Source organism: Martes martes (assembly GCF_963455335.1).
Source record: "Martes martes genome assembly, chromosome: 17".
NCBI classification, from domain to species: domain Eukaryota; kingdom Metazoa; phylum Chordata; class Mammalia; order Carnivora; family Mustelidae; genus Martes; species Martes martes.
In genome coordinates, this window is record NC_137905.1 from 28933032 (window position 1) to 28958575 (window position 25544).

A 25544-nucleotide genomic window follows, 5' to 3' on the forward strand; every position below is an offset into this window, starting at 1 on the left:
CAAGAGCTTATTTTGTGACCAACCACCTTAAGTGCTCAATGAGTGGTATATACCTAGTTCTTGTTACACAGAGATTATAGGAGTTGAGGCCATGGCCATTTGGATCTCTAGAGAATCTTAACAAAAATGGGGAAACCTAAAACAGAGGTGTCAACAACCTTCCTATGTTCCTCTTTTCTTGCTTTAGGGATTTTGAGGGACCTTTATTTGGCCGTATGGGTGTACGGAAAGGTACGGGATGGGAGGGGAGCTAGAAATCCTTTCCACTTCTAGAGAAATGCCCTCTATCAAGGATTTATGCTGACAAGGCAACATAGGCACACCCTATCAGCTGAGAATGAAAACAGCCACAGACAATGGGATATGACACAGTAATGAGTTCTCATTTGTCAGGTGTCAGCTTGCTGATATGGTCTAAGGATACAGTGTTCAATAATTCTTAAGAATTGGTAATAACAATACCATTTACTCAGCAGTTCATCCTACAGTTTTCCACACACACTATCTGTTTTAATTTCCACACAATGCTATGAGGAACCTGACATAACTATCACCACTCCCATTTTATAGATGAGTCAATACATTCTGAGAAGTAAAGTGATCAGGTCCAAGGCCACTCAGCTGCTCCATAATTGACCTCAGACTTGAACCCAAGTCCTCACTCTGGGTTCATTCCTTTTTTCCATGAAATTCAACAGGCTCTTTGTCCTATAGAATCCATCTATTTTGATTGTGAAGTATGCTTGCAAACATGCTAGATCCTTAAGCATTTTCATTTAGTAATTGGTAGTATCAGCCTGTTTTTTAAACCTTATTCTCTCTTTGTTCTAATGGGAAATGAAGGTTTTCTTCTGGATACCCCAGATCTTTGACGATACCAGTAAGGAAACATCCATACCCTTTGGTTAAACCATGAAGCAAGAGGCCATGGTTATTTTATTTTATTTTATTTTTTTTTTTTTAAAGATTTTATTTATTTATTTGACAGAGAGGGAGAGATCACAAGTAGGCAGAGCAGCAGGCAGAGAGAGGGAAAAGCAGGCTCCCCACCAAGCAGAGAGCCCGATGCGGGGCTCGATCCCAGGACCCTGAGATCACGACCTGAGCCGAAGGCAGAGGCTTAACCCACTGAGCCACCCAGGCGCCCCGAGGCCATGGTTATTTTAATCAGTTACACTGTGGAAGGTCAAAAGCTACTAAGCAGAATGAACCTCAGGACAGAGAGCTGTGAAACTCCGCAAGACGTAAACTTACCAGCAGATGAGGTCTTGGTGGACCTCCCTGATTGTATTATCCTTTTCATCCTCAACTTATATTCCAAGTTGTTACCTAGAATAAATCACACTATTTCTAATTAATGCATTAACTGTCTTTGCTTTGAATGGAAAAGAGGGAAAATATGTTGATACCCCTGTAATAGCACAGGAAATATGCCTAAAATGGAATAACTTTTGTCATCATGACTAGCATTCATTTTTACAGTTCTCCAAAGTAAATAATTACCGTATAGTTGGCTTCCTATCTACATGGATTGGCAGCATCCTTTGGGTCTCCAGGTGACGGGAATTCTCTCCAGAAACCATTCTTAAAATTATTGTCAAATTCCTTAATGAGGAATTCGAAGCTAAAGTGGCCAGGCTCCATGTTCAACCCGTTGGCAACAGGCTGATCTTTTCCCTTCTGGATTCTTCAGAGAGGGTTGTCTGATAAAGCTCTGAAGAGCTGTTGACCATGCCAAGTCTTCTGGTGTGAAGGCAGCTGCCATGCCACAGTCTATCCTGAACCTGTCTTGTGTATTTCCAAGTACTCAAGCATGTGATCTTTGCACACACCCATACCCTCTGATGAGATGATGTAGTAATCAGGAGCATGAGGAGGTCGCAGGCACCGTACTACATTCATTCTCTAAATAATCTCACTTTCTTCCAACAACAGTAATTGGAATTGGGAAGAAATGTTAACACCTGGCACATTTCAAAACAAGAGCGTGGGTAGGTGACCTACTTTGTCCAAGGTCACATAGCTATTAAATGGCAAAGTAGGGACCTGAACCTAGTGCTGTCTACTCCCAACTCAATGTTTTCAACCTTCACCCTCATTGTCTCCACCAAGATAACGAGCTTCCCTGTAGTAACTGCTAGAGGCTGAAAAACATAGGCCTGAGAGAACTTCAAAATATGAAATGATAACTCTTTGCCCACTGAGATTTTTATTTTTAAAAACCCAGAGGAAGATTATATTAATATATTTATTTAATATTTATGTACAATATTTACATTTACAAAACGCTTTAGAGTGTAATGGAATGGGCAGAAATTTTTATTTGGGCATATAATTGTCTTTTCTTTCATATTCATTTATTCCTTTGATTTGTATAATATGTTCTCCACTTGGTCTTCTGAGATCATGTACAATAGTAACAAATTTTAAATAAGATTAATAAAAGATTACTTCGTATCACTCACAGGGAAAACTGACTAGGGCCACGCCGGGCTCCGTTCTTCATAAACGTTATGCAAAAGAGTATAATACCATCCCCAGAACACTGTCTATAACACCAGCTGTGCTTATTCATGGTGCTTTAAAAACATATTGAGTTCCTATTCCTCATTTATTTTGTGGTATTCACTTCCTGCCCTTCAGGTAGTTGGGGACCTCACCATTTCAGATGAGGAAATGACTTTGGTGAGCATCCTCTCAAGCAGCCACACTACACCCTTCTTTTGCTGCTCACCAGACGAGAAGCCTCTGCACAGCTTTCTTGCTGGCAATTCCTTCCACCTGGAAATCTTACCCCCAGATGGTCACATAACTGCCGGCTTCAGTTTCTTCAGGCCTGAAATCAAGAGGCGCCTTCTCCAAGAGGCCTGCCCCAACCCCAGGTCCCAGAGAACCCCCTGTTCGGTGTGCAGCCTGGCCTGTCTTCTATTTTCTCTTTAGCACCTGGTCCTTTGTGTTAAGAACCCTAGAGTTCCAGGGTTTGGTGAGAATAGATTTTAAAAATATACCGATAAACCACTATCGTGTCATTTTTAAATGGCCACGAGCTGCTTTAAAATTCATCTTTTAAGGAATCTCTTTATTGTAAAGTATTCAGAGGGTTTGCGATACATTCCCTGTCTTTTTAAGGACCCTTATCATTACAGAGGAGGGCATGCAAATGTGTGCCTGGGGCAAATGCCTATATTTAGGTCAACTTACAGGTTCTAAAATAACTTGTACGTGTCATCAATGGGTTAAAAGTAATTCTCAGAACAAAAATTTCTCATTCTTGTGTGCATGTGTGTGAATATTAATTTTTTTCTTTAAAACTTGTAGGCAGGAGTGCTTTACTCAAGTGTGGTTAGAAAGATCAGGGCAGGGGTGCCCGGGGGGGCTCAGCCGGTTAAGTGTCCAACTCCAGGTTTCAGCTCAGGTGGTGATCTCAGAGTTATGAGATCGGGCTCCACGTCAGGCTTCACGCTCGACACAGAGTCTGTCTGAGCTTCTCTCTCCCTCTCCCTCTGCTCCTGCCCCCTCCCTAAATAAATAAATCTCCAAAAAACCACAAAAAAACAAAAAAACAGAGAGCGAGAAAGATCAGGGCAGTGACCTGTACTGAGGCAGGGGGTTGGGGGTAAAGCAGGCCGGTCAAGGGGTTCTCAACTCAGGCTGCTCGTTATTAGTAATGTTATATCCTACCAAGCAGGATCGATCTAACCTGGATCTTGGGGGGTGGGGCATGAGCTCAGGCATCACTATGTTCTCCTGATTTACAGTGAGGGATGAGAACCACTGTGGGTCAGCAGGCGGATGGCATCTGGTCTTGAGGGAAGTGAGCGATAGTTGTCTGCCTCTGCTTCCCCCAGCCTGCCACGTAGAGGTGCCTGATTCCTGTTCAGCTCGGGATCCCTCTCTCCACCTGTCCGTGGTTTCTGGAACTAGCCTCGCTCTCTTTAACACAGTGTCCAGGGATCCTAGCGGTGCTTCCTGCATCCCAAGTCACCAGCTGGGGCCCTGCTACAATCCGATTGGATCACCCAAATCACAGCGGAGCCCCTCTTGGCTTATCACAGCCTGGTGAGGCCTGCTGCTGCCGAATCTCCTGACAGGTCCAGCTCCTCGAACATGGGCCCCTGAACAGGACCTTTGAATTCATGAAGCAATGAGTTCACTTCTTTAGCAAAGTCGCACAACAAGGAGAAGGGGTGTGAAGAATGGGGACCATTATTGCCATTGGTCAACCCCAGGTGGGAGGCCAACAGGGGAGGTACTGATGGAGTGTTTCTGGAAAGAAGCAGATGACGTAGGAATATCAGATACACAGGGAGTTTCCTTTGATCTGAGGTGAGATGAAGATGTGACAAAATCACAGGGATGATTACATTGCCGTGAAGTGTCCAAAATGTGGCAACTCAGCGTGGCACAACAAAGGCGTGCAAACTATTTAGATCGGTCACTAGTGGAAACCTCATAATGCCGCTAGCAGGCATGAGCCAGAGGAGAGAAGGGGCTTGGCCGAGATCCTGCCTGGGATGAGTAGGTCTGCACTGCAAAGCTGCCTTCTCCCACGGAAGCAGGGGCTACTGCAACCACAGCTGGGGTTATTGGAAAGCCTGTGCAGACCCAGTGGCGCTGGGTACCCTGGGTTCATCCCTTGGCTTCCAGCAGAAGGGGCTTCAGCTCTGAATCTCCTCTTCTCGGGGCACCTGGGGGGATTGCATTTCCCCCACCCTTTGAAACATGAGAGGACATGTCATCCATCACTTCCTTGTGGAAGCCGTCAAGAGCCACTGCTTTATTTTGTCATTGTCGTTGTCCTCCATACCCCCTCACCCCCAAATTATGAACCTCGTGTTCAGATGGTGGCATCCAAAGATAGCGGACCCTCAGGTTCCTGGGTGACCCTGCAGAACTCAGCCCCCTGCTGACCCACACTGGGCTGGTAGCATGGAAGAGAAAGGAACCTTGATTGTGTTTAGCCTTGGTGCGGGGGGGAATGGTTCTGGGGGCCACAGAGCCTAGCTGATTCGGACTCCTTTGAGGACTTTCCCCATGAAGGTGCCCCTGCAAGTTCTCTAGAACTTTAATGTTTCCCTCTAGCCTGGTACAGTAGAGGAAGCAGTTTTGTTGTTTGTTTGTTTGTTTGTTTGTTTGTCTGTTTCCTTCACCAAGAGGCAAAGAGTTCCTGGCCTTACCCTCCTGTGCTCATCTAAGTGGGTGGAGGCGAGCGGGCAGAGAATTCATCATCTTACTCAGTACTGCGCATGTGCACTCGACTCGTAGAACCATCTGGCTTGAGGATTTTCATTTTTATATTACAGACGAAGGAGAGCTCCAAATAGGTTAAGTCACTTTCCTAAAAATCCCATGGCTGAGAGACGTCAGAGCTGGGACCAGAACCCAAGCCCATCTCAACTTCAAAATCTGTGTTCTTTTCCCACAGCATAAACATACAAGCGGTGAGCTCTTAACTCCTAGCATGTTCGTGCTTTTCTCCTCCCCATAATCTCTTTCAAATAATCTTTAGTTAGGTCAATCTACTATTCAAAGCTATTATTCTTAGAATTATGTCCTTCTTTCATTCCATCCAGATTTGTTTTTACTGATCTTTGACACCTGAGGGGCTACAAATCTGTGTGTTTGTTTAAACTCCAGTCAAACACACTTGTGTTTGTTTTAAGTTGGAATATCACCACCAGGATATCTGGAAACGCCTCCTCTTCGGCAGCTACAGGTTTTCAGAAACGTGAGGGCTGCCCTGTATGGCAAGGATCTAGGAGGAGGGAAATGGAATGAGACAGAGAGGGGACGGGTTTATTTGTGAAAAGGGGAAAATGAAGGTTTACTCAATTAACAGAGGCTTTTTGGTCCAAACATCGTCTCAGCTGCCATGTCCGTGACCCTTAGAAATGTACAAGGCATCTACTTCAGGAAAGGCCCCCATGCCTCCCGCTGGGCCTCCCCAAAAAGACAATGAAATTGCAATGCAGATCCACACCTCACTCCCTCCGTGTACATGGGTTGGTTCACTTGGCTTTGAAAGTGCATCCAAGCTGCCTCGTTCAGACATCAGTAGAGGGCGAGCCTCAGCCTGCCTTCTCTGACTCCTGACATGACTTCTCGATGGAGGGCCAGGATTTTTCTCAAGTGTAACAATATTAATTATCAAGTCACTTTAAAACACGTGTGATGTATGTGTGCATTTATTTCACAGGAATAGTATAAAGATTAAATACTTAATGAATCCATTTTTCATATCAAGGATATATTTGCCCTACGCCTAAATATATCTCTCCCTTCTGTTTCTCATGAGAAATATAGCTATCTTTATTATGTAATCAGTAATATATCATTCCTTCTAAGCAGGATCTAATTTTAGCAACATGATGAATGTCCCAGGAATGTATTCCACTGCCCTCTGCAGAAAGGAATATATATCAGACCTGCTCAGGTGTGTGTCATTTCTTGATATCAGGAGCTTTCTGCTCCCCAAGTGGCAGCGCAGGCTTTTCTGGCTAAAAGCCCCAAGTTCTGTCTGTTTCGGTCCGTGCAGACCCCGTTAGGAAACAACCATGTGTGAAAAATAACCAGGTTGCTGGCTCCAGCCAATGAGGGATGGGGCTCTCCTGAGCCTGTGTTTATGTCACCGGCTAGAAAAGGACCCGCTGGGTTTTTGGTTTTTTCCTTCTTCAATTCATTTCTGTGCAGAAACGGCTTGTGGGGGACTACCCTCAAGTTCCCAGCCACCACCGCTCATTTTTTCCCATTTTGTCTTTAAGCGGAGAAATTTCTTTAAAATGCAGGAATCACTCTAGTTTGACTAGCAGGATAAGGAAGGAGTACCTCCTTTTTTCTGGAGCTTCCAAAGAGAAATGTTCATTTTTCTTCCAGGCTACCTGTGAGTTTTCTGGCAGCTTCTGAACATTCATCATAGGTACCTGCAGCCTACATTTTGATAAAATTTTAATTTTAAGATGATTTTAAATTCATTTTTAATTTAATCTGTAAGAGAGGCAAAGCAGTACTCTATCCCCATTTTGCACCTGAAAGATTGAGGTTCTGATAGATTAAAATGTGACTCGTTCAAATTTTGAGATATGGCCCTGTAAGGACCCAAACCTACAACTCCATATCATACTACTGACTATGCTTAATATTTATAAGGGTATCTATAAAATATAGAAGGTAAAATTTAGGGGTTTTTTTTTTGGCAACAACTGTATATGTAAAACTCTGAAATTCTTTGTGCAACTGTTGTATTTGTTGATTCTAAGATGTCTTTTTTTTTTTCCTCTCATATTCACACCTTTGAACCTGGAATACATCCTACAGTCAGTGGTTTCTTTCCTAGTGGTTGCAGCAGACTGATCCTTAAAAGGTCCCAAATATTCACCCCCCTTCTTTGTCTCCATGCCCTTTGCAATGTCACTTTGTTAACTTCGCGTCAAACAGGTCAATTTCCTCAGGACTTGAAAATGGGTTAGTCTCATCTTTACTTATTCCTGTAGAGGGCGCTATTGGTGCCCTAGCCATTCCCCTTTGCTCTTACCTACTTCAGCCTGCCTGACTTCCAGAGAAGCACCTGCATTTCTTTGCCTGAGGGCCATCTCTGGCTGCCAAAGCCCGCCTTGCCTGCTGTGATGGCTTAAAAAATATGTTCACCGATTCTTTGACACTCCTCCCTCCTCTCTTCTTGAATGTGAGCCAGACTTCATGACTTGACTCGCTTCTATCAAATGGAATGTGGTGGAAATGACAATGTGATTTTGAAAACTAGGTCATAAAAGGCACTGTGGCCATGCTCTGTCTTGGATCACTCACTGGCATAAGCCATGTGTCGTGAGGACCCTGGAGTTGTCTAGTGCAAAGGTCTACATGGAGAGGAATTGGCCAGCCACTTGAATGGGTTATCTTAGATCCTCCACCTTTAGTCAAGTCTTCAGATAATTAAAGTCCTGCCGATTTTTTCACTGCAACCTCAAGAGGAAACTCAAGCCAGAATTAACTAGCTAAGCTATTCCAAATCCCTAACCCTCACAAACAATAGGAGATAATAAATGTGTATCATTATATTAAGCCACTAAGTTTTGGGATAATGTGTTGCTCATCAATATAGAACTAAACCCATCCGTGTGGCAGGCTGGAAATGGTGGCAGATTACCTCTTGGAAGCATTCCTCAACCAGTGACAACAGTAGGTTGTATAAACACCATGGATTCCTCACCTCTTGTTTAGGATAACTGAACTCCCATTTTCCCAACGAGGATTAACTTCCAGTTGCCCAGAATAATAACTGACTTGATAACACCCTTAGTTAGCCACTTGCCCTTCCCTGTCTCACTTCTTCACTTCCCTACTGGTGTTTCCCTAACTTTCTATATTAAATACCTGCTCTCAAGTCCTTATCTCAGAATCGCCTCATTTGGGGGAATTAGGAATGCAAACTAGGTCAAGTCCACATAACCAGTTGCCAAGTCCCATGCATTTTCACTTAAAGTTCTCTTTCCTTGGCTGCAGTTCAATAGCACCAACCTGAGCTGATGCATAAAAGAATGAATGGGGTTGCCTGGGTGGCCCAGTCGGTTAAGTGTCCAACTCTTGATGCCAACTCAGGTCATGATCTCAGGGTCATGGGATTGAGCCCTGTCTGGCTCTGCACTCAGCAGGAAGTCTGCTTCTCTCCCTCTCCCTCTGCCCCTCCCCCTGCTCTTTCTCTCTCTCTAAAATAAATAAAGCTTAAAAAAATAAATGAATGAATAAATAAACAAGTGAATGAATGGGTAAATAAATAAAATAAACAAACCACAACAAAAACATCCTTCCACTTCACCCATACATAAATATGTGGGAGAACATATGCCCCCTCTCTAATTCTTAATACAAGTTCAAACTCAAAACAAAGAAAAGAAAATCCACAAGTGTCAGAAACAGACAAGAGACTTAGCTGTAGTGATAAGAGGAAGGTGAAATGAAGATGCTCCCGTGTGAACCAATAGGACAGAAAGGCATTAGCAGCTGAAGTTTGAAGCACTGTGAGCAGGAGTGTGTAGGCCTGAGTTGGCCCTGTGTGTACCAGGAGCAGGAACCAGGTTACCTGTATGAAGCCAGGGGTCCTGAGGAGCTTATCTAATATCCTCTGAGTCAGGGACTAGTGAAATCATCCATTAGTCTAGGGGAATATCAGGGAAGCTTGTAATTTTTCTAGGCCATATGAGTAACAGAAATCACCCAAAAGAAATGGAGGTTTGTGCCACGAATGGTGGAAGTCCTGGTACAATTACTCAGGTACCTCAAACTAAGAATTTTCCTAAAATCTCGTCCAGAATTGGTAAATGTAAAAACACCCCACAGGGATGCTCTGTAGTGCATGAAACTTCGACAGACTCCCCTTTTGCTGTCATCTCCATAATGAAGAGTCTATAGGAAGAAAGAAAAGAGGAGAGGAGAGAGGGGAGGGGAGGGAAAGGAAGGGGAGGGGAGGGGAGAAGACAGGAGAGGAGAAGAGAAAAGAAACAAAATGAAAAGACAAAAGGTAGCCAACCGCAATAGAGGGGACAGATGGGAAAATCTGCATCTCAAGGACTAGAACAACAACCAAAAAAGACTTTCAAATGAACATTTAAAAACATTTCAAGACATGAGAAAAGGTATGGTAACATGAACCAAGAATAAAACTATTTGAAGATGGGAAGATTTGGAGGGGGAGTGGATTCTAAAAATGGGGGGGGGGAGGAATGAAAACCTAATAGGCCAATTGGACTGTGAGTAGATATGGCTGATGGGAGAATAAGTGAACTGAAAGACAGATCAGAGGAAATCACCCAGAATATACACAAAAGATAAAGAGATGGAAAATATGAAAGTTGATTAAATGAGAAGGTCTTACATATGTTTCTGAAGAGTTCCAAATGGAAAAAGAAATAGAGCAAAAGGCAAAAAGATAATAGTCAAGAATTGCCATTATCTAAGACAGGAGTCTTCAAAATTAAAGAAGCACACCAGGTACCATGAAGTATAATTAGAAATAAACCCACTTTTTAAAAAAAAATTTTATTTATTTATTTGACAGACAGAGATCACAAGTAGGTGGAGAGGCAGGCAGAGAGAGAGGAGGAAGCAGGCTCCCCACTGAGCAGAGAGCCTGATGTGGGACTTGATCCCAGGACCCTGAGATCATGACCTGAGCTGAAGGCAGAGGCTTTAACCCACTGAGCCCCCCAGGCGCCCCTAGAAATAAACCCACTTTTAAACACAGTTGTTGAACTGGAGAGTATCAGCCTTAAAAAATGACAGAAAGAATAAAAAACACATTACCTACTACTAAGAGCATACTTCTCGAAAGTAACAATAGCAGGCAGAACACAGCTATTGTGTTGTAAATGCAAGGATAGGTGCACAGGAAAAATGCACTTAAATGCTGACAGACACTATCATGTCAGCATGGAAGTAAGTTAAGATAAAGTCAACTTCAGACATCATAAGACTATTTTGGCAAATAATACTTTGTTGAGTAGTATGTGAAGATTTACTTTGGCAAAAAGGGAAAAGAAGTAAAACACAGCATTTCAGGAATGGATAGAGGTATGGCTAAAGCTAGCTAAACCCTCAGTAGTATCATTTAAAATGTCTCCTTTATATAGGGCACCTGGCTGGCTCAGCCAATAGAGCATGGCACTCTTGATCTCTGGATTGTAAGTCCCATGTTGGCTATAGAGATTACCCAAACATAAAATCTTTTTTTTTTTTTTAAAGGCTCCTTTATGAGATTAAAACAAAGGTAGAAATAAATTTCTAAGTCATGAAACCATGGATGATAGGAGAGCAGAGCAGACTTAAAGCACATATGATTTAAAAAGAGGTCAGTGATATTGATTAACTCTAACTTTAATTAATTCTAGACTTTAATTAATTCTATACTTTAATTTAATATTAAGGAGAGGGTAGCCCTGAAGGATAGAAATCGAAAGCAAAACTTACATAGCAAAAGGAGAAAAATGTAAAAATGTGAACTGGAATGTCACCCACCAAATCACGAGAGTAGATTTTTCTTGGAAGAGAAAAGTGGTGATTGTAGCCAGGAGGATCTAGGGTGGGAGAACAAAAGAAACTTCACATTATCTGAAATATTCTATATTTTTTAAAACACGTAGAAAAAGAAAGAAATAGCACATGCCTTGTATCTTTCTTTATCTCTTTGCTCATGGGATAGGACCCTGATTTTTCCCTGATATTCAAGGACCCCCCTAATTTGCCTCTTTTTTTCCCAGCCAGCTTAGCTTCTCTTCTAGCCCACATTTCCCCCTTTCCATCAGGCCAACCTCCTCCTTTTTCATATATAGTCTTCTTTAGGGTTTGTGCCTTCATTATCCAAGTTTTGCCAGTCTGTAAAGACCCTTTCTCCTATCCCCCAATATAGAATGGTCTGTGGCACATAATGCAAACTATATTCTGTTAATCTATCTATAGATAGATGGATAGATATATCTGGTGGAAAGACAATGGGGAAGAGAAAAGGAACAAAAAAAATTTTGACCATTCTTTGGTGGATAAATTGCACAGATGAAACAATAATATAAGCCACCCACTTCAAGGTTTTTACTTTATTTTATTTTTTATTTTCAGTAGGCTCCACGCCCAATGGGGGCTTGAACTCAGGACCCTGAGATCAAGGGCTGTACATTCTACTGACTGAGCCAGCCAGTTGTCTCCCCATTTCAAGGTGTTTTGTTTTGTTTTTTTTTAATTGAACTCAGTGATCTGAAATGTATTTGAGACTCAGAAAAAGTTGGTTAAGAATATGGGGGTTTGGTGTCAGACAGACCATCTCTTAAGATCAGTTTAGCTGTGTTATCACTATCTTTATGGCTGTGGACAAGTGACATATGTAGTTTGAGTCTAAATTTTGTCATGGGTATAAAGGAGAAAATAGGTATTACATGTAAAGGACTTAGCACAGCACTGGCTTGCAGTAAATACAGGATTTTTATTAGCTAAAATATATAAACCCAAAGCCATGCATGGGATAACCTAGTTCTCCCTCATTGCCAGGCCATAACAGAATTGCATTTGTCTGGCTTCCAAAAGTTAAATGTGGCCGTGTTATCCATGTTCACCAATGACATGTAAGCGTAAAGACATACGTGATTTCTTACAGGATGTGGAAGACCTACTGAGCAATCTGGCCCTTCCCCTTTCTCTACCTGGGACTGCGGAAGCATGTATTGAGCCTGGTCTGTGAATGATCACGTCAAGTAGAACCTTTCTGCTGCCCCAGGGAACACATGCGGTGTCAGGACTCTGGAGACTTCGCAGTTATCTGTTCCTGCAGCAAAACCTAGCCCATCCTGACTCATACAACACACAGAAGGTCATATGTTTCCACCCCCAGCTTCAGAAAGGAACACCTAAAGCCATGCCTTAGAACTCACCTGCTCTAGTACAAAAATACCTCTGTCCAGCCTGATGTGGCTTCTGTTCTCACAGGATGTGAGAAACAAAACACTAGAGGGTGTATAACCCGAAGTCAGCCGTGAGCCCAGGGAGAGGAAAGAACCACAAGACTATACAGAGAAAAGTTAGGGAAACCAGGAACAGGAGCTGGGGAGCTCGGGGGCCATCTAGGGTAGGTGGAATGAATTAGGCCTACTGAAAAGCCTTCAATGTCATGTCTGTATCATGGAGGTATTCTTTCCGTTTACTATAGTTTTTATTACATTTTCACTTTGCTTATTCATTTTATTTATATTACTATCCACTTTTTAAAAACTACACTTTAAAAGAAATGCTTATGATCTCCCAGGCGTCATGGGGAACACTTTAAATCTGTAGCAGGTGCTGAACACTCCCAGCAACCCTCTGAGTCGGTGGGCCCTGGCCCATCGCTGGGGATGGGAATGCGGCTGTGCTCAGAGATCTGTAACTGTCCCTGGTTCGTGCAGCCGTGGCAGGAGGGAAGTGTCATGGGAAGCCAGCCTACCCAGTGCCAGAGTCCTTGCAGCATGGACCCTCTCCGTGCATTTAGCAGAACGTCACAGGCTGACCCTCAACAAAGACTAAATTATGTTTCAGGAAAGTCTGTCTGAAAGGCTGCGAAACATGTGTGACATTTTGGAAATTCTTATCAAAAAAAAGAAAAAAAAAGACATCTGACTGTAACAGGTACTGGTGCTTCAAAGGGGAGTAAGCTCGGGTTATCAGGAAAAGCCACATGTGGGAAGCAGCTCTCTCTCTCTCCCATTGCTGGATCAATGAGACTTGAATTTCCATGGTCTTATAAATGCAACAAGAGTGATAAATATAAATCTATTAAAGCTCTTTCATTTAGTACAAGGAATCTGTATTCTTCGGCCATATAACTTTTTTTTTCTTCTTTTTCACTGCATCTTTCAGACAGAAGAAATTGCTGGCCACAGCTGAGTCATTTCCTTGGTTCTTTACAATGTGAGAAGACGGGTCTGGGGAGTGCGGGGAGGGCTGGAGGGAAGATAGAGCACTCTGCCGACTCCAAATGGTTGCCCGAGAGGCCCCCTGTTGTCATTCCATCTCCATAGTTGCTTCCTTATGGGAAGGATGGCTGCTGACACCCAGGAGTCCTCACCTGGAATGAAAGGAACAGAGAAGTACCAAGTTGGGCATCAGAGACGTTTCATTGCTTATGGGCATCTCAGAGACGTTTCATTGCTTATGGAAAATTCTGCTGGAATGACATCTCTGGGGGCTTCTCTCTCTTGGCCTGGAAAACCCACATTTTCTCCCATGACCCACAAGCAAGATTGCATTGTCATTGGACATTGATTTTTGTTTTCATTTTTGCACGACCACTCAACAAGAAAATGAACGTGGTCATCATGGAAGTGTAGCACCGTTGTTTTAACGTGACCGTGGCAATTTCAGTTTTCTCAAGAGGGACTCTTAAGGACGTAGGGGCCCTTTCCCTGAGCTGTGTTTCTGACCCCCATTTTCGCGGGTACTGCATCTTAAGATACCTTCAGACCAATTCAGATAGGCCAGAAGGGGGGGTGGGGATGAGAGCAGATGCTTACTATCAGCCTGCTTCTGACAATTCCTAATGTAATCCATATACTACACATACATTCTAGTTACACAATTTATGAGGTATAACAAGGGGGGAGAAGTGAAGCCGGGATATAATTGTGACTGATGTGAAACAGACATGGAGAATGAATGGCCTTACAACATTTTCTTTGAAGTTTGTTAAAAGCAGTAAAGTGATATTCACTATAAGTGAAACCTGCTGTTACAGATATCCACTGGCTTGAGGAGCATTTGCTCTTTACTCTATTTCTTGAATTTTAATTTGCTGCTCAAAGTTTTTGAAAAATCTTCTTTCGATCTGTGATGGAAGAGAAAGAGAGTAAAAATCACCGAGCACCCACTATGTGTTCATCCCGTGCTGGCCCTTGACCTTCGGGGCTGGCGTAAGACCTGCAGAGGCCACAGGAGTGGTGTTCATTTTAATTTCTCTTAAAAATCAGAAGAAAATAATAAATGTAATGATGATATAATATATGAGCATATTAATTAATTTGTATAACAAGGTTAAATATTAATATAATAATAATCAACCTAGTGATGAATCCAACCTGGATGATATTTGCCCTTTTACCTCTTTTTATGGGGGAAAGGGCTCATGAAGGCAGAGCGCCAAGGGCCCACAGATTTCATAATGTCGTCCTGCTTTTATAATTTATCTCATTTAGTTCTCCTGGGTTATTCTAGAAGACTGGAAGACATGGGGAAAGTGATGCTTCCGAGACTCAAGGAATCTTTCGAAGGTCCTAAAACTAGGAAGTGGGAGAGCCAGGTCCTTGGACAATTGTCTAACTCTTTGTCCCAAAGAAGAAGGCAATGCACTGGCAGTTCTGCATCTGAACGTCTGGTGTTGGGCATGAAAAATGTCACTTGTATATTTGCTAACTAAGAAAGAAATGGCAAATCAACTCGGAGGTTGGCACTTTTTTTTTTTTTTTAAGATTTTATTTATCTATTTGACAGACAGAGATCACAAGTAGGCAGAGAGAGAGGAGAAAGCAGGCTCTCCACGGAGCAGAGAGCCCGATGCGGGGCTCAATCCCAGGATCCTGGGATCATGACCTGAGCCAAAGGCAGAGGTGAGCCACCCACTGAGCCACCCACTGAGCCACCCAGGCGCCCCGGCACATATTTTTCCACACAGTGTAACCCAAATGTCCCCATGTTCGCCTGTTCAAGGTCAGGACTTCTTCGTGTGATCAAATAATACTCTAAGCCCCCATAGGAGGTCCAGGCCCCAGCCTATGGCTATTGCCTGCCCTTTCTTTCTCCTGGGGTCCCTGAAGCCCATTTCTGTGTTCTACTAACCAGTCCTGGTTAATACGCTGAGTCTCAGCTGACTGCCTCTCACCAGAGAAGTCACTTTTTTTTTTTTTAAAGATTTTATTTATTTGACATGCAGAGAGAGAGATCAAAAGTAGGCAGAGAGGCAGGCAGAGAAAGGGGGAAGCAGGCTCTCGGCTGAGCAGAGAGCCCAATGCGGGGCTCGATCCCAGGACCCTGAGATCATGACCTGAGCTGAAGGCAGAGGCTTAACCCACTGAACCACCCAGGCACCCCCAAATAAGTCACTTTTGGGGCAGATTCTCCTCCCTCATGCATGCACGTCCCTGCCCTATTTTCCAAAGTACAGCTAAGACAGAGCTGGGACATCCAACCAGGTTTTTACTGAAGTCTTAGGGGATAGCAGACAGTGCAAAGGGGAATGTATGACTTATACCAGGGCTGACCAACCATCCCAATTTGTCCAGGACTAAGGGAGTGCCCACGAATGTTCAGTTTTAAAACTGGAAGTCCCAGGCAAGCCTGGATGAATTGTTCACCCTACTATAAACCACAGGAGTGTCTCGAGCCCACAGCTTTGACTTGACCTCACTTAGGGTCTCATCTTTGCCATTAGCCTACCTCAGCTTGGCTAAGCTGGTTTTATCTCCATCCCTGAAAGCTCTCCAAGCATGCTCTTTCTCCTGATTCCAGACCCAACTTTTCTCCATCTAAGGAAGAGGAAGAAATCTGTCCTCTAGTTTAAGACCAACCTCCTTTCCTGCTGCAGCCCGATCAATAACAGTGACATTTCTTTCCTTGTGAGGAAAGTCCTATGCTTTTCCAGTAACATGCTTTGATTTTGAAAAAGAACAAAAAACAGAAAACAAAAACACTCTTAGAAGGTAGGAATAAAAAAAGACTTTCTCAATCTAATAAAAGCATCTTTGAGAATCCTATAGCTTTAATAATGAGAGATGCAACACTCTCCTCTTGGAATTGAGCACAAGGTAAAAATATACTATTCTACTTCTTCTGTTCAACATTGTGTTGGAGATTATAGCCAGTACAATTAAGGCAGGAAACAGAAATAAAAATATATAGGTCAGAAAGGAGGAAGTAAGTAGTAAATCTGTCCTTATTCACAGATATCCTGATTATGCACACAGAAAATCCCAGAGTACTACAAAAAAAGAGTGCCAAAATATGTAAATTTAGCAAGGTGCCGGGGTACAGGGTAAATGTAGAAAAATTAATTGTATTGCTACCTACTAGTAGCAAAAAATTGGAAAAGAAATTTTAAATGTTTCCAATATCATAAGAAATACACCCTTAAAAATAAATTTAATAAACTGTGTAAGACCACCTTACTGAAAACTATAAAATATTGCTGAAAGAAACTGAATGACTTAAATTAATGAAGAGATATAATATCCATGGATTTGAGCACTCAGTACAGCTAAGATGTCAATTCTCCCCAGACTGATCTCTAAATTAAATGCAACCACAATAAAAATCTCAATAGGCTTTTGGTCTACATTGACAAACAGATTATAAAACTCAAGTGGAAATGAAAGTGGTCAAAAGAACCTCAAAAATAAGAACAAATGTGTAAAACTCATACTACTTAATTTTAAGACTTACTAAAAAGGAACAGTAACAGTAAGGATTTAACAATTAGCAGTTTAACAATTGCCACTGGAAGAACTAGATAGCTAGTGAGGAAAAAAAAATGAACTTTGACCCTTACCTCACACCACACAAAAATTAAGATGGATCATGGACCCCGGTGTAAAAGCCAAAACTATAAAGTTCCTAGAAAGGAATATAGGAGAAATTTTTCATGACCCTGGAGTAAAGACTTCTTAGAAAAGATACCACAAGAAATAACCATAAAATTTAAAATAATGATGCATCGATTTCATCAAAATCAAAAATTTCTGCTCATCATATCCCACCATCAAGAGTATGAGTAGACAAAGTAAAGACTGGGAGAAAATATTCACAAAAAATATATGTGGCATAAAACTTCTACCTAGAATATATAAAAAACTTTCATAACTCATTACTAAAAAGACAACACAACTTTTAAAATGTGCAAAAGACTTGAACAGACAACTCACAATAGAAGAGATACAAATGGCCAATAAGTACATGAAAAAACACTCTACATCATTAGTTATCAGGAAAATATTAATTAAAATCATAATGAGATACCACTACATATGTGAAAGAATAACTATAATTTTTGAAGACTGGGCAATTCCAAATGTTAGTGAGAATGTGGAGTGACTAGAATTTGACTATATCACTGGTAAGAATTTAATGTGATACAACCACTTGGAAACCTGAAATTTTCTTGTAGAGCTGACCATACACTTACTCTTTGGTCCAACAATTCAGCTCCTAGCTCTATACTTAAAGGACAAAAAAAACATAGTTTGTAAAAAGATGTATAGAGGAGTGTTCATAGCAGCTTTATTCATAATAGCCCCTCATTGAGAGCAGCTCAAATATCCATCCTTTGAAGAATGGATAAACAAATCGATATATTCCTAGAATGAAATACTACCCAGGGGTGCCTGGCTCGCTCAGTCAGAGGAGCACGTGACTCTTGATCTTGGGATCATGAGTACAAGTCCCATGTTAGGTATAGAGATTCCTTAAAATAAATAAGGTTTTTACTTAACTGAAAAGAAAACGATTCTAAAAGTCATCTGGAAATATAAATAGGCAAGAATAATTAGGAAAAGAATGGAGGTAAACTTTCTTCTACAAGGTATAGAAGTTAACTAATTAAAGTTGGTACAGAAAGAGGGAGATCCAGATGAACATAATTAACAGCCAAGACAAAAACCACGCATAATTATGGCTTGAGACAAAGTAAAGGTAACATTGAAATAATTGGAAAAAAGTTGGATTGTTCACCAAACAAAGTTGGGACAACTGAGTATCTATAAACAAATTTGGCTACTTATTACACACCTGACAATACAACAAATTTAAGATGGATTAAAGGTTAAACATAAAAACAAAACCATAAAAGTACTAGAAAAAATAGATTACAATTTGTTAACTTTGGTGAGACAAGGCTTTTGAGGAAGATTTTTGAAGTGTATCAACAAAATTAGACACTAAAGCAGGAAAGGATTAACTCCTTAAAAATGAAAACACTTCTATATGATAGAGACCTTCAAAGTAAAAGGCAAACACTGGGGAAAGCACTTGTCACATTTGTGGTGGACAAGATGCGAATATATTCCGTATGTGATTTTGTAAGGCTGCTTCCACCTGAAGTGAAAATAATCCGTTCAAATGCTGTTGAAACATACGAGAAGATTTGCTGGCTTCCCTAACTGGCAAGTCCAGGGACGGAGTGGTCCGAAGCTCTCTTCATAAGGAAGCCATGTTGGTTGCCTCCAACGCCTCCTACCCTACCAGCTTAACAGTCCTCTGGGAAGGAGTGCCACTCTCCAAAGCTCTAGCAGAAAGGCTTTTGGAAGGATTTGGGCCCAGCTTGGGTCCCAGATCAGGCAGGGATCCTGTGCTACCTTTTTGGCTGGGAAAGGGGTAGGGCAGTACCATACAAAATACCTGGAATGCGTTTTTTATAGTGATTCTGATATCAGAAGAAAGGAGAAGAAATGCAAAGGATCAAACCCAGCAGATTTTCACTAACATATATAATGAGTTCTTACAAATCAATAAGAAAGAGAATTCTCAAAATGACATGAAAAGCCATGAAGATTAGTCATTAATTACTTTTCCCGAATCCTCTTCTGTTATATTTGTGCTGAATGCTTTCCAAGGTTGTAGTTAGCTAATTTTACAAATTAAGTGATAATACTTTATCACAAGAGACTCAGATGTTATAATAAGCTTCCTTGCCTCTTAGGTTAATATTTAGAGTATAGAAACCTTCTGATGACAATGTTTTAATTCAAAGGAGTATCTCTAGTTGTGAGAATTTGAGTCATGATGATTAAGTACAGTCCCTCGGGCAGAATGAATGCTCAAATCTTTATTTAGCTGGAGTTCAAAAAATTTTCTTCTTTCATCTTTGAAAAGTAAGGGAGGGACTTGTTCTTATTATTTTAGAAAAATAACCTATAATTTTGCAGTGATTTCATGTGCATGTTTCTAAAATGAATTTAGGGATTCAGACTTCACTGATTTTGTTTTAAATTTAGTTTGTCTCTTTGAGAGAAAAATTAAGTTATTACTTTTATATGTTTTACTCATTTTTTCTGATTGTAAGTTTTACTTATTAGATTTCACATTACTCCTTTTTAAAAATATAAGCTGTATGTTTCGGTTCTGTATGAGAACATTCATGGAAGAAAAAAAGTTTCATTTTTAAGAAAACAGAATTCCTATGAACCTAGAATCCTCAAACCCACAAAGAATGACTATTTTGGTTTTTCATTTGTTTGCTTTTGTAAATAATTCACATAATTTTTATGGAAGATGGGGGAAAGAGAGAAAACTAACAGCAAGGAGTTAGCTCAAGAGAATGCCTCTAGGTTGTATTCCATTGAATAAATAAAGATATATCCTCTACCATTCACAAACTGTGTGCTTGGACAAGTCATTCTCCTTCCCTATGCCTCAGGCTCACCATTTATGAATGGGGATTACAATGGTACCTACCTTACAGGTTGGTTTTGAGGGTGCAATGAATTTAAGTGCTGTGCCTAACCCAAAGTAAATGCACAGTCAGTTGGCTACAACTATTATTTTGGGTCCTCGCTCCCTCCCGCTGTCTGTCCGTCCCGTTGCTTCCTTCCTTCCTTCCTTCCTTCCTTCCTTCCTTCCTTCCTTTCTTCCTTTCTCTCTCTCTTTCTTTCTTTCTCTCACAGGCTCCATGGCTGGCATGGAACCCAATAGAGGGCTTGAACTCACAGCCCTGAGATCAAGACCTGAGCTGATATCAAGAGTCAAACGCTCAAAAGGATTGAACCATCCAGGGGCCCCCAGGTCGTTTCTAATCTTAGCCCAGCCTGCTGATGCTATGTAGCTGATGCTGTTCAGGGCCCCTTGTCAGGTTTAAAAGTACTTCCTGCTTGACAGAATGCAGTTAAATAGAGTTGAATAAACTAATGTCCTTGAACTCAAATTCCCTGGAAATAGGTGTTTCATCTATGGATAAATAAATGGTCACTACCATTAATCAGAGGCATAAGGTGTTCTCAGAGTTCCTTGCTACCTCTCTGTGGCCCTGATTCTAGGACGATTTATCCGCTGCTGTTTCTTTCCTCTACTAATCTGTAAACTCCAAAGAGGGCTATGATTTATTCACTAAAAATTCCCCTGGATTCGCTATGGGTCTATCACAGAGGGGCTCCCTGAATATTTGTTGAACGAATGAGTGAATGATTGGGCAAATGAACAAACAACTGAACGGGCATATGGCCCTCCAGCCCTCTTGTTTAACTGGCACTGCACTGTCAGGTTTGAACAGACTGCAAGTCAGAACTAGAAGCCCTACAGGCTAACTACCTGGATACCAAAAGCATGTTTCATCTACTTGAAATCTGTTAAAAGATCATCCTTCACAAATTCTTTTAGGCTTCTTAAGAAGAGGAAATTCTGTCATCATACGAGCTGCAGCCATGAATTTCAAAATTTCTTCTTTGAGAAAACATGAAATATTATACCAACCTAGATAAAAATCTTTTGGCTACTTTTTGGGGGTCATTCACGCATATAGATTGTCAAAGATGAAACAGAATGGAAAGGTGGTGATCAAGAGGAAATGTGATTTAAGTTGAAGGAATTAAAAGGCGGAGAGGGAAGCAATAAACATGGTCGAATTTGCTGAATATTTTTCTCTGCCTGGAAAAATAAATTCCCCTGATATATATTTGATACTAGACCAGAATGAAACATCAGCTCAGGTCGGAAAGTATCTTAAAGATTTGTTTTTGCCTCAATGTCATGGGTGAGGTCTCTGAGATCTATTTGTCTTCGGTGAAACTTGTCTTATTTCGACTTGGGTAGGATGGATTGAGTTTGGCTGGTAGTTCACCAAGATGCTATGTTTCATGCTGGCATGGTTGGTGCTGTGGTAGTTGTCATTCATATTTTGGTATATAGCTCATACCTCCAGCACTGACACGAGATTCAGGGTTCTCTTCTGGAACAGGAGATGGAGACCCAGAATAGGATCAAATGGGGCAGACTCTATCAGAAATTTCTGTTGAAGAAAGAGATCTTTCTATGGGGTCCTGCCCTGGTCCATTCAATTCAGAGCTAAAAGAATGTGGGCAACCCGTTGGGCTTCTGGAAGTGGCTAATTTAAACGCTTCCCCCTCTGAGTTCAGAATCAACCAAGGAATACCTACAGGAATCACATAGGTGAAAGTAAAAAAACATTTTTATTGCTGGCATCATTCAACTAGAAAATATGGCTGGAAACTGTGGCCCCGTGATTGGGCTTCTACACTTGCCTGTTACACCCTGCTCCAAGATAAGGTGTTGGGATGGCCCTTTGGTGGAGCAGACACTTTCTTGGTCAACTACAAATGGGACCACTGTCTCCCCTCTAAGACTTCTTTAGATCAGATCAACAGACATGACACTCAGAGAAGCTCTGGTCCCAACCAAGGGCTTGGAGCTTTGGATTATTTCTTGAACACTTAATGTAATCATACCCTATATTAGAAGCCTCCCTGGGAATTTTACTATTCCCTGTATCTACTTGATTTTTTTCCATACTTACCGAACGGAAGAATCAAAATATCAATGCTGTTGTTGACTGTATTGTTTGATTTTATTGTTTTGTTCTGTTGACCATATGCATGTTAGTCCTTGGGCAGGTGGATTCATTCCTTGGCTCATTCATTTATTGATACACTTACTAATCTTTACGGAGCATGCGTGCCACTGCCCTGAACCCGGGGTTACAAATAGAAATCATTCTCAATTCTGATCTTTGGGAACTCAGTCTGGGGTGGGGGGGTAGGGGGTGCGCATAGAGATATTTTACAATATGGCCAGGTAAACCAGCTCATAGAAGCACGCGGACTTGGGTGAACATCTGTCCTAAGGTGCTAGAACTTAACCTAGGTCTTGGGTGTCACTTAACCTAGGTCTTGAATGAAAGGTGCAGGAAGAGCGCCTTCCCGTGTAAAAGAGAGGTCTCCTCTGGTGTGAAGGGGAGCTGGAGGCACAGCAGGAGATGTGAAAGGCAGGCTGGGCCCAGTCTGTGGAAGGCTTTGTAAGACAGAGGAAGAGGTTAAAGCCTCATTCCATAAGCCACAGGAAGCCAGCAGTGGTTTTAAGCAAAGGTGTAACTCAGTTTTTTATTAGGGAGATAACTCTGCATTGGAGGGATGGGATTCATTCTTAACAAAGTTAATCCTTAAAGGGCAATAGGCATTTGGCCACTGAGAAGCCTGGCTTTTAGCTTAGTGTTCCTAGGGTCTCAAGTGATATTGATGTAATTGAGCTTTTAGCAAAAAAAAAAAAAAAAAAAAATCGTAATAGCCAGTATGTTTAAAATGAAAAGAACGTGATTTGCCTTATAATAAAGCACCCCCTAAAATAAATCTTTAATTCAACCTATGAATCTTTAATGGCAAGAACGCAGCATAATACTTTGAAATGGAAACTCGAGAATCAGGCGTTGCTACATCAGCCCTACCACGGGTCTGAGCCGTGTGAACTATTGACTCCTCCTGGTGGCAGCAGATGTGTGCCGTTTGCCTGGTCAAAACAAGGGAAATGAATCAATGGCGTGGAAAAGAGACAACAGGGGCAGCCCCGAAGGAAGGGATGGCAGCTGAAATGATCCTGGTCGTGGCAGGGTCCCTGGCTGTCAGCGGGGATGGGGGGAGGAGAGGCAGAGGAGGGAGGCCTCGGGGTTGGGGACAGGGATGGGGCCAGCTGCCACCGCTCCTAGTGGGAAGGTCCGAGCAAGGGCACTTCTGACCATCCTAAACTCAAAAGGTAGATCACGTGGATAGGTGTTCTAGAATATCTGCTGGCGGTTTCGAAAGGAAATTGTTTTCATTTTTTCAGTTCTAAAACTCCAGCCCCATAAATGCTTTCTCATAGTAATCTTTCAGCCCCATAAGGCCTTTTGAACCTCCCCAGAACCCCTTTGCCTATGGGATTGTACTTCATATGAACGGTGGGCAACTCAAGGGAAGAACCAGCTGGCGGCACCACATTTTTCACTTGTGCTTTCCCGATTTAAGTTATTTAAAGAGTCATGAAGCCATGAAGGTTAATACCTGTGAGATGTTAAATGGCAAAGATAAAAGTCGATCGAAGGCCATTTTAGATGGACGCCCCTAGAAGCAGCAGCAACAGAAAGAAGCTTTTGGTTTCCGACTCCTGGCAATGGCTCAGAAGCGGGATGGGAAGATCAAGGGTCCGGCTTAAGCATCCACATGCTGGACAACCTAGGACATATCCCTTACCCTTCCCAGGCCTCAGTGTCCCTTCTGGGTAGAGTGAGAAGATCGTCTCCAAAAGATCTCCGGGATCTAGTGGGGGAAGGGTTCCTTTATGAATTCATGGGTCTGAAACATTTTTGTCTTCGTGGTCCTCTCCCTCTCCTCTAATAAAAATTAAATTAAATTAAAAATATATATATATATGGTTTACTATGGCTTTGGTAGAATAGAAATATGACTAAGTCCAGATTGAATTTGTCTTCGTGCCAACAGTTGAGGGATGTACTCGCTTTTTGCAAGAAGTGAAGCATTTTAGCACCGGGGGGCTGTGCCCTGAGTGGGGCTGGGCAGATCTGGGCAGCCAGGTGAGGCAGAGACTGAACTTAGCTTTCAGGGAGTCTGGAATCCGCCTTGCACTCAGCCACTTCCTGGCTGTTTGGGTTCAGGCAAGTTACTTCACCTTCCTGATCTTCGAGTTTCTCCAAAGTCAGATGAAGATACTAAATCATAACGACTGTGTAGGATTTGGGTGAGGGCTAACAGCGACTGTGCCTCCAAATTCAGGCCCGACATTGAGTAAACTCTCAATACATGGGAACTGTTACTCTTCTTATTATTGTTCTATTGTTGTCACGGCCTTCCCAAAGGTCTGACCGGTTTGAAGAGTGTGGATGCTCGGCTCAGAGTGGGCTCGGAGCGCCTGTCTGTCCCTCCTGCAGGCATGAGGCCTAATTCACGCTAGCACGGCTTTGAGGTGTCTCTCCAAGAGCAGGTGGCAGGCTGGGTAGGCAGCTGGTGGCCATCCCCAGCCTTAAGCACAAGCGGATGAACCTCGTTCATGCTCAGGGTTTGGGAGGAGAGCAATTTCAATGTGGTGCCCCATTGCATATGGGGGCCCCTGGGCTGTCCCAGAACCCGGCAACCACTGTTGGTGCTAAAAGGCCAGAATCATTATTTAACACACTTGATTTCATTTTCAAGTATCCCCCTCCCCTTTTTTTGGCTATGTATACAGATTTGTAAAATTTAAAAACACCAACAGTACACGATTTAAATACTGGAATTTGTCATTGCGCGTTATAACTGGCGAACAAAAGTGTTCCATGAAGGGTGTGCGTGCGTGCTTGTGTTTGGGTCTTTTGCTATCCTAAAGTTTCCATAACTACATCTGTTTAAGATTCTGCGGGTATGGAAAGCTCCTATTGTGGATGGGAGAGGGCTATTTCTGCTGTACCAAAGGCCAATCACACAGGTCAGTGGCACCCCCGTGCTCAACCGCTATTCTTTGGGCATTAATTTTAATGTTTAAATAGCAAGTGCATTTTCCAAAGGCTGCATAAAGCACTAGATAAGTAGAAGACCACTGGCTTGGGAAGAACCAATGCTCAGCGAAGCCTTTCGCATAGAGAGAATGCTGAATACCTATACCGTTAGTTACCATCAGAATCAGTTATGCTTGTCTGACTGATGGACAATTTTTTCCCGACCTGCTCTCTTTGCAAGTGCCCTATACTGTCTAGACAGTTGCATATTATTTATACATTCATTTCAGATTTTATGGCTTGTTTTTTTTTTTTCCACTAAAGTTGTGTGGGTTTCGTGCAGCCCAGAAACTATTGGAAATGCACTTCACGGAAAGCCATATAATTGTGCCAGGTGAATGCCTTCTTTCTTACAGTTGTGTCACCATTAAAATAAAAAAAATGTTTTTCTTTTTAAAAGGCCATCATACGAGCTTTGAAAGAAAATGAGACCCAACTTCTCAACCTCCACTCCAAGCACACAGAGTCACACATGCACACACACACACACACAAAGACACACACACACACACACACTCCTCCT